Source organism: Plectropomus leopardus, chromosome 3 (assembly GCF_008729295.1).
Source record: "Plectropomus leopardus isolate mb chromosome 3, YSFRI_Pleo_2.0, whole genome shotgun sequence".
Classification (NCBI taxonomy): domain Eukaryota; kingdom Metazoa; phylum Chordata; class Actinopteri; order Perciformes; family Serranidae; genus Plectropomus; species Plectropomus leopardus.
Window position 1 is genome coordinate 4134855 of NC_056465.1, and position 20425 is coordinate 4155279.

A 20425-nucleotide genomic window follows, 5' to 3' on the forward strand; every position below is an offset into this window, starting at 1 on the left:
TTAGTGAAATGTCTCAACAGCCATGGAATGGATTGTCATGGAATTTAGCACAGACATTAATGTTTAGCTTTAAAATGATTAATCTAATAAAAAAAATTTGTGACCCCTTATTTTTTTAAATTTAATTTGTCCAGTATTCAGATTTAAATGCCTGCAAAACTAAAGACATTCTGATGAGCCTCAGTGGTAGCTTGTGTTTAGGGATATTTAGCAGATGTTAGCATGCTAGCATGTAAAACTAAGATGGCAAACATGGTAAACATTATATCTGCTAAACATTAACACATTAGAATAAAGACAGTAAGCATGTTAACAGGCTGACTTCACATGTCATTTGAAGCAGAACTGCACCTGTATGAAGTTTTACAAATCTACTAGCATGGCTGTAGACTCTTATTTCAAAGTTTTTTTTGGGGGAGAGTTTTTCCTTATCTGTTGTGAGGGCCCAAGGACAGAGAATGTCATATACTTTAAAGATAAATCATTACTTGTTATAATGGACTTTATAAATAAAACTCACTTGACTTGTTTCAGCAGATTATTTTGTTAGGCTGGGTACAGCACCTACAAGCTATACAGCAAAACCCTGGACACAAATTTGTGTGAGTAAACGGAAACTGCAATAGTGGATTTTGAAAAGTGAGGTGGCAAAGTCTCCATTATCCCCAGTAGAGCCCACACCCTCGACCCTGGCTTAATGTAAATGTAACTCAGTGATGATTGAGAATTCACTGTAAATTATTAATAGATAATCATAATTTGTTATGATTTTTTATTTACCTTCATTAATTTCTTCCTTTTCTTTTATAATAATCGTACACTGTAAAGCCCTCTGAGGCAAACCATGTTTTGCGATAATGGGCTCTATAAATAAAACTGACTTGACTTGACTTAATATCATTATTGTTATTTTAACCATGTTTTTACAGTCATATTTTACCTCTGTGTTATTTTACTTCTTTTTTTATGTTACATACCTGTGCGAGGTGGGGCTGGGGTGGAGGGGTCTGACTGAATATACCTCTTAACTGCTGTACATATACATGATGGTTTTGTAACACTGTGAGACTTGTGTTCTGAAAATAATTTAAAAAAAATACATTAAAAAAATACAGTAAAATGCTGCACAATTAACCTACAATAAAATATTTCTACATGAATAAAAGGTTAAAGTAAATGACCTTTTGTGATTTTGAAGTGTCAATAAAATTTCAATAAACATGAGAAAACTGTCAACAACTGCCTCCAGAAAGTCAAAGTTCAAACTGAGCCACAGCTTGAGTGGATGGAAAGGTCTAATGGCAGCCGCCCTCTCCCGCCACCAGGAAATCTGAGCACTTCCTCCAATTCTCTCTCTGTTTGCTCTCTGGATTGCACTTCATCCTGTGGTCCTGGTGTGTGTGTGTGTGTGTGTGTGTGTGTGTGTGTGTGTGAGTGTGAGTGTGAGTGTGAGTGTGTGTGTGTGTGTGTGTGTGTGTGTGTGTGAGTGAGTGTGTGTGTGTGTGTGCGCGTGGAGGCAGTAATCAGTCAGTCACAGTCAGACATAAACTAGGCAACAGTGAACCACACCAGAGGAGCTTCGAGAACGACGGCACCCATTGCACCCCAGGGTGAGCTGTTTTAGCCTGTTCTCGTCATCTATTTCTTTTTAACACTTAAAGAGCAACTTGCAGGTTGATTTTTAAAAACAAGGAGTTATGCGTAAATGTCCAGTGTGTAGGATTTAGGGACATACATTAGAAATGGAATAGAGTATTTATAACAATATTTTCATTTGTTTATAATGATCTGAAACTAAGAACTCGTGTGTTTTCGTTACCTCAGAGTCACCTGTTTATATCTACATATGAAGGGGGCCCTCCTCCACAAAGTCCTCCATGCTGTCTCTATAGTAGCCAAGAACAGACTAACCAAACATATCCAGGCCATTTGTGTTTTTGCATTGGCCACCATAATTCCACCTTCCAAGTTTGGCACATAGGAGAAGTTTCAGTTGGTTGCAATCCACAACCTCACCACAAGAGGTTGCTTTATCCAACACACTAGACCTTATACCTTTCCTGAAAATGACAATTTGAAAAAAGTAAAGCGGGGTTTTTGTTTTACAAAACACTATGGCAGACATTCAGTGGAAAATGTAGCCGTTCTGAGCAATACTTCTAAAAATCATTTCTTTTTAACATCTATTCAACTTTTTTAACCTGCAAAATGCTCTGTACTGAACTGCAATTGCTATATTCTACACAGTGCCAATAGCAGAGGGACTATAACCTGACTATAATTAATGTTTATATTTTACAGATATGAAGACATGAGAGTGGTATCAATCTTCCTTTTAAACTCCTGGCAAGAAAACAATTTAGCAGGTTTCTCATAATGTCGTAATTCATGTAGAACAAATTATTTCATTTCTGGTTTCTGAGACACCATCATGTTGTCCTCAGATGCTGTAATTTAATGCTTTTGCTGTGTTTTAGCTTGAACTTTGGCTTCTGTGTCCTGTATGAACCAGGTAGCTGCCACTAGGGGTCACTTTGTCACATTAAACCACACCTGCAGCATACGTATATACTGTAGCTCAATCAAAGACGGAGGCCACTTGATTTAGTACACAAAGATTTGTACTGCTCTGATCATCATCATCATATTTATACCGGTTTGTAATATATCATGTACAGTGTAGTGTAGTGAAGGCCACTCTCAAGTGCGAGCAAAAGGTTTATGCATTAAGAATGTGTCTCATCTACCTAAGTTCTGTTTAGTGTGTGTCTTCATCTCCTCTGTAAGGCATCAAAAATGAGGCAAAATAGTGCTGGATCTAATCTCCTAACAAGACTTAAAATCTTTATATATGAATGTACAGTTACTCCTCTATTATACTGAAGAACAAAGGGGTCAGAATGTAGAGATCACTGACAAATAATCCAACAGTCCAACAACACAGACCCCACCACCAATGTCTCCTGTTCTAGATGGGACCTAGTTAGACCTGTAGTTGGTAGGAGAACATGGAGAATAAGTGTTGTTGCTGAAGAATGGCGAGAAAATGTCTATATGTCAAACGAATGGTTGTTGTCTTTGAGTGAGTTTGTTTTGCTGACACATTAAAGGGCTGGTGCCTTTGGATTCTCAAGACAGGTGGTTTTGAAAATAGTGAGGAAAGAATGTGAAGCAACTACGATTAACTTGAGCCCTGTGTTAATAGAGTCACTGCGTCTGAAGTAGAGGAACTTGTGCAGAGTTTCATTTAGCCCACGGCATCCATGGATGGGACTGCCCAGATGCACTTTACTTGAACAGGAAGAAAATGTTTTCTGTTAAAACACAAGCCACCTGTGACTTCTAATAATTATTAATTTATGTTGTAGTGAAATGGTTTAGCAGTATCCATGACACTCACACATTGCAAATTATATGCGTACTAGTGATACACGGTTCAGGTTTTTCTAAATCCCAACCTGACCAGGCCCGCTATGAAAGCCAACCCGACCCGTACACATGTGCATTAATCAATGACCTGAACCCCAGACCAGAGCTTAAAGTTTCCAGTAAATCTCCCTCATTTAAACATGCATTTTCTGTTTTAAATTGTACAAATGACAAAGACAGTAACCACTCACCCATCTTTGAAGTGGCTATGTCTTCAGTATATGATCACAGGCGCACAGCTGATAACCAACATGGTTTGTTTACATAAGGTTACAGAGGTGCATATTTAACAAAGTCAGTGTGGACAAAGGGACTCTTGTTTATTGTAAGAACACAGTGTTGAGGCTACATACTGTATTTGCAGAGGGAAATATTCAAACAGAACATTATGACAGAAGAGATATAAATATGTTGGACCTCAAAAGATTTTCCTAATCAAAGGTCAAATCAGAGAGCCTGAGCGAAGCAGCACTGCTGATGAGAAAGCTGCTTTTAGAGTGTGTGAGAGAGAGATGCAGAGAAGACGGGAAGAGAAGGTGTAAATTTGGTTTTTACACAATGTCTCTGTAAATTATTACAACTTACTCTGAACACTGCTTTGTCATTTTATGGCCTGCCCTGATCCCAAAACCCGTTTTCCTAACAAAATTTGAAAATTCACATGATTCCCACAATTTTGGAAATGCAGAGACCATTTAAGTTTTCATCTTGGGGATCCAGCATACCCTTTGCCTTCCTGCCTGGTAGTGGGGGCAGCACTGTTCGTGAACAGTACTTTGGACTGTCCTTTTAGGTGCATGTCCATCCACTTGTTTGTTTGTTTTTGTTTTAGGTTATTTTTGGCTTTTGCCTTTATTCTGACAGGACAGTTTACGTGTAAAAGTGGGGAGAGGGAGGGGAAGACATGCAGCAAAGGGCCAAGGCCAGAATCAAACCCGCAGCCGCTGCAGTGAGGAATTTCCCAGGATTTCCACCGCTGGCATGTGCGTTGCGTTACGGCTCCACTGCGGTTTTGCTCCGTGCTCCCTCATCCATCAACTCCCACTGTTTGCAGTTTAATGCGCAGCATTGCCAGATCAGCTGGAGTGGTGAGACCGAAGAATTCCCACGGTAATTACAGAATTACGCGCATTATATCAGTACAGAAGAAGAAGCAATAACTCCATTCACTCCCATAACTCCCAGTAAGTTGTTCCCACGCCATTTCCTTTCTATGGTTGTTCCTATAAAAAGGATGTGTGGTGCCATAAATAATTTTGTGGTTTTCCATCTCCATAATTAGCTTCTCTTGGTCCATGTTGTTGGTAATGACCTCTGAAAACCTCTGACCTGATGAATCCAGACCTGGATCTGCTCATTATGACGTTTTGTTGATGTAGTTAAGTGAAATACGATCAGACATAAACACTTAGTTTTTTATTTGAAAATTAACTGGATGTTTTAATTATGTGTCGCTGCTCTGTGTTAAATTTGGCTGAATTGATGCGAAGTGCTCCAGCGTCCGAAAAAAACATGAGCCTTGCGTATCTGATCCACAAGCCTCCGAACTGCCAAGTCAATCCACAACGCAGTGGAGCCGGTGGAAGTTAACACATAGACCAGAGTGTATTCTCTTTGCTCAGTCTGCCGTGGCAGATCGGAGCTGGAAATTAAGGGTTAACCTCTGTACATTGGGCGCCAGCTCTACCAACTGAGCTACTGAGCGTTACCATCCACATTTTTATGTGCATTTTTAATTTGTACTTAAAAAACAGAAACGCCAAAATTTTGAAAATCTCGAAAGATTGCAATGAAGCTTTGTTGCTTGTGAGGTGGAAAGGTTGGCATATTGATAAAAGGATAACGTGACTTAGTGCAATGCAAACAGATTCAGTAAATAAATTGACATACCGTTAGAGATGTAATGATATCAAATTTTCATATCACGACAACCGTGACCAAAATTATTGCGATAATTGATATATATATATATATTCCACATTTTTATGTGCATTTTTAATTTGTACTTAAAAAACAGAAACGCCAAAATTTTGAAAATCTCGAAAGATTGCAAAGGCATTACAGTGTGACAGTTAGTGTCCGGAATTAACTTTTTGATTCACCAGCCAATTTGGTAGAAAAAATCTACCAGTCAAAATTATTTTTTACCAGCCAAAATAATAAACTGTTCTTTTTGTTTCACATACATACATTTATTTTAGTAAACCTATTTGAGATCATAATGAATGCAAACTTAGAGAAGAGGCCAAAGCAAAGTCTCAACAGTTCATCACCACAGCCTCTGTGTGTAAATGAGTACCCACTCGCAAGCTGTGATGCTGTGTATCCGTCTAGGGCTTTTATTGTGAAAGGTAAGAATGGAAGAAGTGAAGCTACTGCACTGTTGCTGTCGATGTAAGAGCTAAAAAGAGTTTGCCGTGATGGTTCAAACTACGGGGCCTCTGTCTTAATATCTCATAACCTTCATTAGTATGCACGCAGCGTTAGCTCTCAGCAGACCAGCGGCTGATGATAGTTTAATGATTAGCCGAGGTCTTGTACAGTAAACAGTTCCGCGAACGAGAAGTGCTCGAGACAGCTTTGCATAACAGTAGTGGATGGAAACGCACATAAGTTTGTATTTTGTTCTTCAGATTTTCTAAAAATTTGGTTAAAATTTGTACCAAATTTGGTTGGAAATCCTACTTGTGTGGAGCGAGAATGGTGCTTTTGGCAGACTGTAAGCAAGGTTTGGAGCATCGAGTGGGGCAATGAACATTAATCCAAATGACCTTTCCTTTGTTGTCTGTGTCTGTGTTGTACTTTATAACTATTGTGAGGCCACCAAAGACACGATGCATGAGAACGGAGTCATTGATGTAATTCAGCATGACAAGGACGACCAGCCAGCCACACAGAGTTATTACAGAGTTAACTGTACCACAGCAGAAAGGAAGAGGGTCAGGAGAGTCTTTAATGAATCCCTGATCCATAAATGGGACTGCACTACATTGGAGAGTTGTAGTTAGTGAGTGTGTGTGTGTGTGTGTGTGTGTGTGTGTGTGTGTGTGTGTGTGTGTGTGTGTATACATGTATGTGTGTATGCATGCATACATGAGTGTGTGTGTATGTGTGCAGGTCAAACCTGTCAGTAACTTTACAGCTACTATAGTTCAAAGTACCATGTCTAATGTTAATCACAGGGATATCTGTATAATTTGCAAAACAAAAATTGGAAATAAAGCATCCACCCACCATTACATGAATTACTTGACCAGAAAGGGGAAGTTTAAGGGTTGGTACTGAATCAGACATATCACTAAAAGTCCTAACACTCTTAACTTAACTAATATAACACATTTTGTTAGCGCTGGTAGCTCATTTTTGTGTCACTACTAGCCACTAAAAAAGAAGTCTCCTGTCTTCAGTGGCTCTCAATGGGCCACTTTTCCTCTTAGATTTGTTTTTAAGAAAGGACCTCAGAAAAGGTCAGATTCATGACGTGTTCTTAAACCGCAGAATTGTTCGCACCTGTGTTCATATGATGAAAAATCATACTGTCCTCATAAAAAAAGTGTATGCCAGTACCCTCTACAAACACAAATGCCCGCAAATCCCCATAAAAGGACATGAGACTGCAAGGTCATGTGTACACACGGAATAGATTAAGGACAATAAGACGAATATAAGTCCAAAATAAATAAATAAAGGTCTAAAGACAGAGGTGCACCAGACTCCAAACATTCACTTATTAGTTGTAATCCTATTAAGGGGCCATGGGGGGAAGCTATCCCGGCTGATATTGGGCAAGAGACAGGGTACACCTTGGATGGGTTGCCAGATTATCACAGGGCTGAAACATAGAGACGGACGACAATCCACACTCACATCACACAATTTAGAGTCACAAGTTGACCCGCATGTCTTCTGACTGGGAGGAAACCAGAGAATGCGGAGAACACTTACGCTGACTCGAGAGAACATGCAAATTCCACACAGAGGAAGCATTATAACAGAGCAACTGTCAGGACTGAGCGCTGCAGAGCTCTCCTTGGTTTGTAGTAGTAGATAGAAAGTGGACTATTTCTTGCAATGTGAATGAGCGGCTTGTGGGGCACAAGTCCTACAGAAAATTAAGTGATGTCTCAGTCAAAAACAACTGCTTTTTGTGGCCCTATTTCAACTGGAAAAACAGCAACAGGTCTTCAAAAACACAAGTGTTTGGTTTGAAACAGCAATGACTTGATTAAGAGAAAAAAACAAACAAATGTTTTTTTTCTGAAGACTTTACACTCTAGTCTATAATGTCATCATTTTGACACTGCCTTCTCTGGTCTATGGCTTTTTTGAGAGAGTAGCTCAAGCTCGCAATTATTGACTGAACTTTACTAGGCCACTGAAACAATAGCAATATTTTGGAAATATTAATTACATGGCGTTCACCTTTAAGTTGTGGGTCACTCTTTCGTAACTGGTGTGATCCCATCGCAAGACAGTCTCTAGTTATGCGTTTTCTTTTAGATATTTTTGTTGTTTTTTTAAGCTCCTACAGTATCATATCCCTTCCTTTTCACTTTCCTCTTTTCCTTTCTGCACCAAACCCTGTCTCACCCCACCTCCAAACCCCACAGACTGTCATCATCACACACTGATTATGAGTGTGAGCAGTGAGGGGCAGTGTCCTTTTTATGGCTGTCCCTCAGTCTGCAGTATTGGAGGCATGCTGAGGGCTGCTCCGTCCCTGAGAGACACAATATCACATGTTGGCTCAGCTTCGAGGACATTTCTCAACATGCCATGGGATTAAAATACAATGTAAACACCTGCAGCCAGGAACTTTTTGACATCAGCAGCATTTGAAGGTAAGCTTCACAGTTTGACAAAATGAGAGAAGGCAGAAACCCGTTGGTGGAGCAGAGTCCTCTGATCATTTTGGTGTTCAACAGTTGAGAGGGTTGAAGACTACTAATGTAAGAGTAGTTCCACCACTCAGTGAAGCTCTGCTGTGTAGTAGCTGTCTTTGTCAGTCACTAATAAGAAAACAAAATCAGTGCAGTCTGTCATCTATCTTTGCCGTCATTATAATGATTAAAAAGCTCATTGCTACGATGTTTCTGCAAAGCTGTTTGCACAGAACTAACCATTGTTCTCGCCAATCGGTAAAGATGGCCGCTTTGGACACACAGGAGACTTTTGGTTTTAAAGCTGATACAAACCAATATTTGTATATATATTGGCTATATTATAAATGTATATTTTGGACGATTAAGGCTGCACCTAACGATTACTTTTTTAATCGATTAATCTATCATTTATTTTTTTCGATTAATCGATTAATCTATTGTTGTTGTTTTTTCTTGTCATTTATATTTCAATATTTTATTCAATCATCTTCAGTCATGACAGAGTATACACTTATTCCCCAACAAAACATAGCCCAGTCTTAACTGGTAATCTGTGTTTTACAGTCTGATATAAAAATAAAATTAATGCAAGAGATTGTTCCATACAAGTAAAAGTAATGTAATGCAATCTAACAATCAAACAGCAAAATAAATAAAACAATGTCAAATTGAAGTCACTTTTAGGAGGAGTTACAAAAAAGTTTTGTTACAGTAACAAACCTCAAATATAGCAGTCCAACAAAACATCTTACAGTAAAATTATTGCAATTTGAATAACACTATAACTTTTCTCAAACAGAAATAATGATAACTAGTACATTCTTTCTGCATCAAAATAGTCCAGCCTTAACTGGGCCTTAGGCCTGTTTCACACAGCGCATGTCATGACCGCGAAACATCAGCCTCGCCAAGCAGTAGTGTGTTTCATGCGTGTGGTGTTCACACATGCTGCGTTTTTGCTACGTCACTGCTGCGTCACTGCCTGCTGCTATGAGTACTGTATTTCTATTTTTACAAGCACAAATTCCACTCATTTATGAAGTTATACAAGCTCCAGCACAGCTGACAACCCCGTCCTGTGAATGTTTCAAAATAAAATGCATTGTATCAGCAACTGATGAGATTCTGTCCACAGAGACGCTGTCAGAGGGCTTTTGTTTTGAAAGGGAAGAAAGGAAGTTGAGGTAAAACAAACATCTTTGTATTTCCTCATCTCTGTGACAGAGAGACTTTAAACTGCAGTAAAAAGTGGTAAAAACGGCAAGCCACCGTTTCTCTAGATGTGCTGTAGCTGACACGCAGCTTGCCTTTCAAAACAAAAACCCTTTGATGCATTTTACTTTGAAACATTTTCAGGACCAGGTTGTTGTTTGTGCAGGAGCTTGCATGATTTCATAAATGAGTAGAACTTGTGCTCGATACAGATATACAGCACTTACAGCAGCAGGCAGTGATGCAGCAGCGACATTAAAACAAAGCTGTATGTGTGAACGCCACACCAGAACACACTGCTGCTCGGCGCTCATGACTCCATGGATTTGTTATCGTGAAATCGCATGACACGTGCTGTGTGAAACGGGACTTACATCATCCTTGCGACACCTCTACACACATTACATAAATCCATGTATTTACGTAATCAATTACGTGGACGCGTCACCCCAACCCTATGGACAATGCACCAAATTACTGTACAGGTCACAAGCAGTAACAATCCTACAGATAATTATGACCCAATTATCATCCTCCTCTGCTCACCTGAGTATATTAGCATCTCTCAGCTCATTGTTTTGGCCCTCATCTTTACTGTTTTGTCTCACTCTTGCTGCTCTAAAAATCCACTGTACCCTTTACTGCTTCACTTGTGTCTGGCTATCAAAAGCCACACATGCCGGTGTGCGTATGTGTGTGTGAGTAGCCTTTACGTGTGTTTAGGTGCGCAGTAGCTACCCGTTCAGGCTCCTCTCACACACTGTTCCTGCATTTTCCTTCAAAAAGTAAAGCACCAAAATTAAGACATATTTTACGTAATCGTGAGCTAGTAATTTGTGCATACCCTTGTATTTTGACAGGCTGCGATTGCATGACCACAGCACTGACAGGAGTAAAGAAGGAAGCAGTCCCTAGCTGTCCAGTTAGCAAATTTGTGAATCCTTGGATGGTGAAGGAATGGTGCGTCTTACGAATACATTGTCACCACAAGTCGTCACATGTTGTCACTTTGCAGTGGACTTCTATATCTACATATTACGCTCTAAGTATCCTTCTGCATCTGCTGTTGACATTCTGGGATATTGCTACCGTGATGCCAACAGGAGCTAATGGTGGGATTATGCTGCATGTGGTTATGTTTAGACAACACAAATACATGGTAATGAAAGTCAAGATGTTAGCAAGAGCACATGCTAGCACGGGTGGTTAGGATCAGGTAAAAAAATCGCATTCAGACAAGAGGCAGACACAGTTAGATCCATCCATCCACCGACCTAGGGGCATTTGTGCTCCTTATGTTACGATGTTACCGGCAGTGTTTCAGCCTGACACAGTCCAGTGGCGTATGCAGACACGATTTGCTCCATTCGGCCACATTCTTAACTGATGCCAACTTTCCATGTATCATGCTGCTACAACAGGTGCCGTCTGGCCCTCCACCGTCATATAAGACTGTGAACGCTTCTGCCCTGATGCGTTCTCAGCTGATGCCTTCCAGTGGCGTATCATGCAGATGCGAAAGGTGGCTTTTGGTGTGGATTTCTTACTCCGAAAGCACTGCAAAAGTGGTGGTATTTGACAACTTCAGAATGAGACGAGCTGGTCTTACTTTACCTCTTATAGGCTCACCCTGACTTGCTTAACCTAAGCCAAACCAATCCTAGGATTCGCAAATTTGGAGTAGTGGATTGGTCACAAATCACAGTGGAGAATTTTTTTTACAAAATCCTAATGTAACATTGCAAATGACAAAGTCTGTGTGAAATAGATATATGTAGAACATGCTATTTTCATTTACACTTTCAACCCTTTCAACAAAAGGAGAGAAAAAAACAAATACCTTTCGGTTGGTTTGTTTTGTAAACAATAGCTGTTGCAGTCTTGAAACACTGTCAGAAACTGAACTCAGTTAACCTACAGCAGAGCTACTGTAAACTGTAGTTCATCTGATAATTTAATTAAATGTACTGAAATGACTTCCCAGCAGTCTGGATCATTCCATTAACGGTACCTCACTGTGGGGAGCCACCAAGTCTGGTCTGAGCCATTAACAGCAGCTGCCTCTACCTCTCTGCCATTAGCACTCATTCTAACACTTTCAGCCAATATGTCCCAGACAAGCCAACTCTAATCCCATCTACAGTCCATCACACTGTCTTTCCAACTCTCTGCATGTGCTTCCGTTTTTAGTCTCAAAGAAACAAAGGGGAAAGGAAACAAAGTTTGCCAATTTACCATAGTGGCTGTACTTTTAGAAAAAGATACCTGTACCAATGAGTCAGTGTTATGAGTCAGTTGTACCATATTTTTGCTTACCAGCTACAATAGAGTGGTCTCTCAGGTGATGTCAAATACCGCTTGGCAGCCATACTGTCGGTCACAAACTTTTGAACATGAGTGATAATAAGGAAATTAAGCCCCTGTTTATTTCAGGTATTTCTATCTTTGGATAAATTAATGTTAAACTCAAGTTCATGTTGGAATCAAACCAGAGATGCTGTGGTAGATGGTTTTTATCTTAGACAGTTGTTCCACCAAATGTCTCTTACTCATGTTTTTGGTGCTGTGACATTAATCTCACTAGATGGCAAAATTAAGCTGTGGATGCCACTAACTCCTGGTTCCTGCCACTATTGAAGCCTCATTTCCACTGCACAAAAAACTGGCTAACACCCGCTAACATCTGGCTTTTTAATGCAATGGGAATGCGTACAATCAGCATTCACCTGAGTCAAATGACTCAGCAGTAGACAAGGGTTTTTATGGCCCCCGTCTCCAATCAGCATTGATGGGAACACAACTGGCTTAAAAGCTTAAAAACATGTCATTTGGCGCTTCCTTTAATCACCACAGAGTGGTTGTAAATATGCTTTGGTTAAACAATATCATTACATATATGTAGTTACACCATCTCTTTGTTTGACTTCAAAGATAGATTCACAAAATTTCAAGTCTGTCTTTAACCCTTAGAGCCCGCTTTCAAATGAAATTAAATATTCTTTAATTTTCAGAATTTTAACCCTTTAAATGTCAGTTTTTTGTCATGATGTCACCATGTTTTTTATGAAAAAAGAACCCATAAAAAATGAATTGTTTTCAATTTATTACATGCAACGATGATTTTGTGATGATCACAGCCTGGGATATGTCACAGATTTGCAGATTGTGACAGTGCACCTAGTGGAAATACCATGAATTTCCTCCACATGCCAAATATGGTTAAAAAAAAAAAAAAAAGACGGAAGAGATGGAAAAAAGTAAAAATTACAAATTCCAAGGCAAAAGCCCAGAATGACACCCAGAAATAATAAAATTAATGTTTAAAGTTTGAATGAGTTTTATTTTATTTTATTCCCAGCCAAAAATACTGTCTGGGAATAAAACAAGGAGAAGTTGCATGCACTGCGACAGCAGTGAAGGCAAAGGGTGAATTAAGTGATAAGGCACTATGCTGTTTTTTTCACCCCACGTGTGTCTCAGGCATAACAGTGAGTTCATTTTACTGCAGCTTTATTGTGTAAACTGCTCTATAGCTCTTTGATTCTAAACAAGGCTGAACAGCTGCGCCAGACTCTCACTGTCTGTCCCGTCAGGTGGCACAACACAACTGCAGGCTACAAACACTGAAACACATGCCATCCACTCCACAAACAGAACCATGACATCACTGCTGAGACACACTGTGTGTGTGTGTGTGTGTGTGTGTGTGTGTGTGTGTGTGTGTGTGTGTGTGTGTGTGTGTGTGTGTGTGCGCATGTGTGTCAGTGAGTCTAATCCTGTCACAGAGAACGACAGCACCTGTGCCCTCAGCATGCCACCTGACGATCCCACCTTCCAGGAAAGCCGTGAGCTTTAAGTTTTGAAGACAGACAAATGGTTTAGCTTATGGACTGCTTGATATAAAGCCAGTATGTGTGCATGTGTGCATGTGTGTGTGTGTGTGTGTGTGTGTGTGTGTGTGTGTGTGGTATGTGGCTATGTTGATGTCTCAGGATGCAGTAGGGGACAGTGCGTGCGTATGTGTTGATGGCAAAGGATGTAAAACCACATCAGAGAGCATTCCTCATGTGGTTTTAACAGCACAAGACACACTATCCATGACCTTTAGAACAGTTGTAAGAAACGAGAATAAATAGCTGTGAGTATGTGTCTACGTACTTTATCAAGACATGTTTAAACCCTTGAGCTCACCTTTTTTTTTAATAAAACACATGTAGACTGCAGGTTATAACCTTTGCTGTGCCAGTAGTTACAGAAGGCACCACTCAGATCAAAGATGAATCATCACTTTTCTTTCTCTTTTTTTTTTACATTCTTGTACAAGTTACATCATCTTTGTTATTATGTAGTGTGACACAACATTTGGTACAGTGAAGTGCTACTAAAGCCATTGAAAACACCAGTCTCACATTCACATATACACACTAAGCTATTACCTGAAATATCTATCATCCATTAACGGCCAAAGGCGGTGTGTCTCAGACTGCCGCCATTACAGGAGCCTGATGCCAGACGTTAGATAACGGCTAGCAATGCAATCTGAATTTAAAACCATCCTCTGAAAAAAACAGCTGAAAACTCTGATATTAAACCTTGGAAACCTCAGCATATTGGCTTGATTTTTTTTTTTTTAAACAATGGGCAAAAGGAAATGGGAGGAAAAAAGGAAAAGACCACCGAAATTTACAAGATTTTAATAAATAAATAAAAAATAAAATAAAATAAATATGTAATTATAAAAATGTTAAGACTTTTTTTACTAGCTTTTACTTTCTCTTTCTTCCCTAAACATTTTCCCCTAGCTTTTTTTTTAAATTCTTAATCTTCTCATTTCTTGCAATTTGTTGATGAGCATTTCTTACCAAGTTGTTTGTTGCCTTCCCCATATTTTTGAAAGAAATCACACCAATTTGCTGACGGTTGAAAGGTTTTAATACTTGTGAAAAGGCATCTGAATGCAGCACAAAAAAAGTGACGTTACTCAGGTTTCAAAGGGTTGAAACTTTTCTCCTCCTACTCCAGATTCCACACGCTGTATTGTCAATTGCCATCTTTATTATTTGTCAGTCTGCAGTATTGTAGTTCACATACACTGCATTTGTATTGGAAAATGCCATTTTGGCCTCAAGAGAACCCAAGAACAAGCTGACACACACACACTAATCACTAAATGGGTTTATATGTTGTGTCCTGGCCACCCCTCGACAGGGCATAACATAAACACTGAAAGCTGTTACTGACACAGTTGAGCTGCATATTGCTAAAGATATGATACAAATGAACTCATGTAAATATGTTTTGTGAATTAACTGCAGCCTTCAGTGTTAAAGACAAGTTTCAGCAGCTTGCACTTTCACCCCAAAAGGGAAATTCAGTTTACTATATTAAAAGAAGGGAAATTCAGTTTGCCTTTAATTTTTACTGCTAAAATCAAAAGCAAAACTTGTTTTGAGGAATTTCTTTGTCATTTGCAGTTTGTTTTAAAGAAGGAAAATAAATTATTAAAATTGTAAATTGGGTTTGGTGTGAAGAAATCAGAGATTTTATTTTTAGGCCATATCGCCCAGCCCTAATCAGAGATTAATCTATGCACTTAGGAAAGTCTTGAGAAGTCTCACGATTCTATTATTTTATCAACAGTTAAGTTAGCAGAGCGCTAACCAGGCGGCAGGACCCGCCCTCCTCTGTGTCTGATTGGCTGCCTAATATTCTTACCCTTAATCTAACCAATTGTTAACCCTCCCTGCTTCAGCTCCTCGGCCACAGTCAGCGAGTACAGCAGAGATTTGTTTACCTCCAGGGCCGAAGTAACTTTGGGGTTAACTCCCTTCACTTTATCCAGCAGCTGGAAAGCAACACATGGCGCTCCACTCGGTCTTGAGAGGAAGCAGCATTTATTAACTGAAAACCTGATTCTGGTTTTACCTGATAGTGATTCACTGCACATTTACTGCTAAGATGACCACTTTTACTACTCAGAGAAGACCAGTGTCTCTGCTCTGCTTCTACCTCCTAATGGGAAAAAATAAAATATAAGATAGGATAGGATAGGATAGTTTGGTTAAGTAGAGTGCAGTAGAGAAGATTATGGTATAATATAGTATAGTATAGTTCAGTTTAGTAAAGTGTAGTACTGTACAGTATAGAATCATTTAAGTTTAGTAAAGTAAAATACAGTCCAGTATAGTATAGTAAAGCAAAGTAGATAGCCCACTTTTCCAACAATCACTAACTCTGGTTTGGTCAAAATAATCCCTTAATTGACCAGTAACTGACAGAGTAAGATGTGAAAACAAGACAACTGTACATCCTCTAGCAGACAGCTCAGCTGCCAGTTGCACCACACTGACCTCTGGTGGTGCAAGATGTGCACTACATGCAAGAATCCTCATTACAGGCTCTCTATAAGATTAATAAGAAGGATGAGAATCTGTACTGTTGCCAGTATTGAAAATCATACTGTTAGGTTTTTGAATAAAACTATAATACTGTGATACCACCCATGCCTACAAGAGATTATGGTAAATAAGACAGAAGAGAGCTGCAATACAAAAAAAACAAAAAAAAAAACCCTTTCCAGAAAACTGGCCAGCTGCGACAGCACGCACAGTTTACCCACAAAAGTACACACACACACACAATGACACAGGTGCTCAGCGGCGACCTGACTCCCAAATAATAACCTTTTAAACAGGGGCACGGTGGCCCAACAGATACCCCAAATCCCCTTGAATAAAGCACTTTTACTCACCTATTTGAAGGATTCTGACTCTGTCTCTGACTGGTTAGGTCTGCAACCAAAAAAAAATTAAATGTTACAGATAGAATGCTAGTTAGCTTACCAAAATAATTCATTGGCTGGCTATGCACCTGGTAGAGACATTAATTTATTAGCAGCCTACAGCTTAACCTATACAGTGCATGTCTTAAAATTGACATCTAACATAACAGCCTAACGTTACAATTATTTAGACCAACATTACCTATTTTGCGCTTCACCTTGCTGGAGTCTTGTCATCTTGTCACGAGATAAAATAAAAACTTAAGACTGGACAACAACGTACAGTTTCAATAGCTTATGTATAGTTGTTGTAATTAAGCCTGAAATGTTCTCATTGTTTGCTCAGCACTGATTTTTTTTATTCACTGTGACAGATGGGTTTGCTCACTGGAGGGCATATATACCATTTGGAATCACAGTTTTGTCTACTGAGAACTTCTGAAGGTGGTAACTTCCTCAAACTTTATTATTACCTTTCTGTCAGAGGCCCACTCTCTATCAGGCAGAATCTGCTCATTTTATGGAACCTACTATAGCCCGCAGTAATAATACTATGTTACAATGTAGTGTAAGTATTTTTTGGGAATCTTTCTATTTTACTTGAGTTTTTATATTTCTGCCAACTTTCACTTTAACTGCACAACATTTCCCAAAAAAAACTACAAAGCGTACCTTTACTCCATACATTTATCAAAGCATTTTAGTAAGTTTCTACAAAACAGGGAAGGAAGACGGAAGAGAGGGGGAGACGGGCAGATGAATGAAGGACTGAGAGGGAAGGAAAAATTGGATTTTGTTCATTAAATCCTTTATGCTGTATTAAAAACTTTGTCTTTCTTCAGGTGAAATGTAGGCTACATTTTTAAGGTAGTGAAGGCCTGTGTTACAAATAAATTAGGCATGCACAATAATACGGGCATGTCATCAGTATATGCAGATTTTGGCTTTATAATTAAAAGTCAATTTAAAAATCAATTAATTCAAGTGAAGATTTAAATAAAAACTAATAAAAATAGCTCCCTGAGGCTTTACAAAGTAAAATTTTCTCCCATACTGACACTTTCTTTGCACTTTTTAATGATTTTTTTTTTTTATCCGTGTTCACTACAATAAAACGCTGATACAGATAATCTGCAAAATATCAATATCTGACCCAATCGACCAGGCCGATAATCTGTTGACCCCTACAATGACTTACATACATTGAAAAGCAATGCACTTCATGTCTCCATGATCACTAAAATTAGGTGGGGAAAAAAGACAGATATATCAATATCGGTATTGGTTATTGGCCAAATAAATTGTTGTAAATGGGCATATCGGCAAAAAATCCAATATTGTGCATCCCTAAAAGATATAAACTTTTTTTCCAAATTCATATTGCATGTGTTTTATCGACAGCATTATACGTGAATCATTCCAGAATTGGAGGACAACTTAAACATCAAAACTGTTTTGTAATTTTCGGTCATGTTTTGGGAAAAATGACTTATAAACCATCGGGAAAATTAATTTCAACCAGCTCAGGCATCAATGGTGCACTTTTTATGAGGTGTTTTTATTCGTTATGTATTATGCTGGGTGCAACCCTGTTACCAATACACAGGAATCTGAAAAAGTGCATTTTATCACCTTGTTTTAAATTAATCCTTTATCAAAGACTGAAAAAGTCACAACCATGTTGATTCCTCACTATTAAAAGCACAACAGATTCAACATGCAGGGGCTGAGGCAATTTATTTAAAATACTTTTTGTAACAATTATTTGGTAACAGGGTTGAAATTAGAGGTTTGCACACAGTTGCAGGGTTGAAAGAATACATTACTTCTGAAAGCAGATCATGACATAAATGTAACAAATATACTCAGAACCACATGGATGTTGTTCACTACAAATATGTGTCTCTTTTGGCAAAAGCTAGCATAAGCATGTTTACAACAATGTTACTTGAAACCCTGTTAACATAATTGAAGTAACAGGGTTGCAAATCAATGCTAAGCTTTATCTCAGGAAAAGCTGTGGTATGCAATGTCACTGACATGGTAAAGGACAAACAGAATTATATAATTAAATAAAGAAAACTTTGAATTCAATATTTCCTATTCTGATAAAATAATTAACAGAGTTGCGTTTGTAAGAGTGACGGAGTCAGATAAGACTGAAAATATTGAAAAAAAAATTAAAAAATAGAAGAACAGAAATAACTTTTGTCTGCCCATGCTGTTAGCAAATGGCTCAATGGTGTCATGACCTGTGTGGCATGTGATTTGGTGGTTTTCTTCTTCTTTTGTGATGTTTAATAGGTTTTGGTGACATGTGCGCATGTTGTGGGACACAATTTCAATGCATAATTACAATGACTTATAATAAGTTAATGATATTTTTCACTATCATAACAACGTTTTAACAATTTAAAAAAATGATTAAAGACATTTAAAACTTATGCAACCCATTATATTTGACATGCTAATTGTTTATCAACAAGGTGGGACAAAAGAAATAGGCTAGGCCATTTTAGGGGGTACACAGGTGTTTGTTATTTTGATAGATATTATAAGACTACACTTTTGCCATTGTATTTATAATGTGTTCCAAAATATATTCAACATTCACAATCAGAGCATTTGTTTTTTCATAATGAGCATGTATTATTTGAAAATTCATGAGTGGGACAGAAAACGCCTCCAATTCTGGAATGACCCACCTGTACTTTCAATGCTTAAGTACATCCGATATGACAAAATAGCTTCTGATACTTAAATACAGCATATATCAGGACTTTCAGACTTTTACTCTTGTAATTTTAACTTAGGCAACTTTAACTTCTACTTGGGTAATTTTCTGGTATGGTATTCTTACTCTAGTACGGCTCACAGGTACTTCATCCACCACAGGCACTATGTTTCTATGCGTTTAGTTGGCGACAATAAAACACACTGGTCAATTCAATATGAAGACAAACATAAATGAACAGTGACTCACAAATGTGTGGATGTCAGCTACTTTAAATTTCATCCATCCTGGTCTCTCCCAGTGAAAACATCTAAAGCTGCGATGTAAAACTCCTTACAGGTGGAATAGCGTCCTGTTAGCTTAGCTTTCGTACCAGTCCGTTTAAGAACACTTTTCTGTCCCTTTTGTTGACGTTGGTCGGTTACAACTTTGAGCACTTCCTCCCTCTCGATATTTAATGTCCTGTTTAGCTTTAAAAATCCAGTTTCCTAACTTGTGGAGTGGTTCCGAGCTGTCCGCGGCCGCAGCCCTAAGAACACTGACATTGAGCTACCTTAGTTACAATCAGAGCCCTTTAATCTAGTGCACTAGCTACAACGAGCTCTGGCGTAGTGACGTTCACGTCCAACTGCGTACGTTTCTAATGTGGAATATACGTATCATACAAAAAACGGCATTTCTGGAATATTTACGTAAAAACGCACAGATGCTGTGCTTGTTGCATGGATCTAGGCGTTGATGTTGTAGAATACAGGATCAAAGTGCGCATGCGCAACCCGCTCTATTTTTGGCTTACCTGACATTTTGAAAAATAAAATAGAAAGAAGAGAAAGAAATTCTCCTAATAATAATGATAATAATAATAATAATAATAATAAAAGTAAATGACCCACAAAAAGGGATTCAAATTTATAATAATTTTGTAACATAATTAAATATGAAATTATGGTCATTATAAATGTTACTTTTCCCAAGCTTATTTTTCTTTTTTCCCTAGGATAAAAGGTAGCATCTGTACACAAGTTTATTAAAGACAACGCTTTGATCCCACTTAGATCTTAAACATTTTCTCTAGCTTTTATTGAATTTTAATTTAAATAATAAACATTTTTTAATTAGCAATTAAGAAATTAGTAAAAAGTACAAGAAAATTACTTTAAAATATTTTAAAAAGAAAACAGAAAAGGAAAGTTACTTTGAAAAAGTGCTTAAAATTATTAATTATTAACAATTTTGTAATAGAATTTTTAAATATGCAATCAGTTTTCCCTGAGTTTTTCTTTTTTCCCCCTAGACATTTTCCCTAGATTTTTTTTAAATGGAGATTTTGACAGTCTACTAACTTCTTGCAGTTTGTAGAACATTTCTAACAAGTTACTCATTGCC

General features: G+C 38.3%; 1 protein-coding gene across 1 annotated transcript in view; it reads left to right on the forward strand.

Annotated features, from left to right (window-relative positions):
• Positions 1-1564: 1564 nt before the first annotated feature.
• Positions 1565-20425, forward strand: part of si:ch211-247n2.1 (calcium-activated potassium channel subunit beta-2) — a 30766-nt gene continuing 11905 nt past the window's right edge. Inside the window, exon 1 of the mRNA XM_042484193.1 lies at positions 1565-1610. The gene's annotated coding sequence lies outside the window, so the exon portion shown is untranslated. The remainder of the gene's footprint in view (positions 1611-20425) is intronic.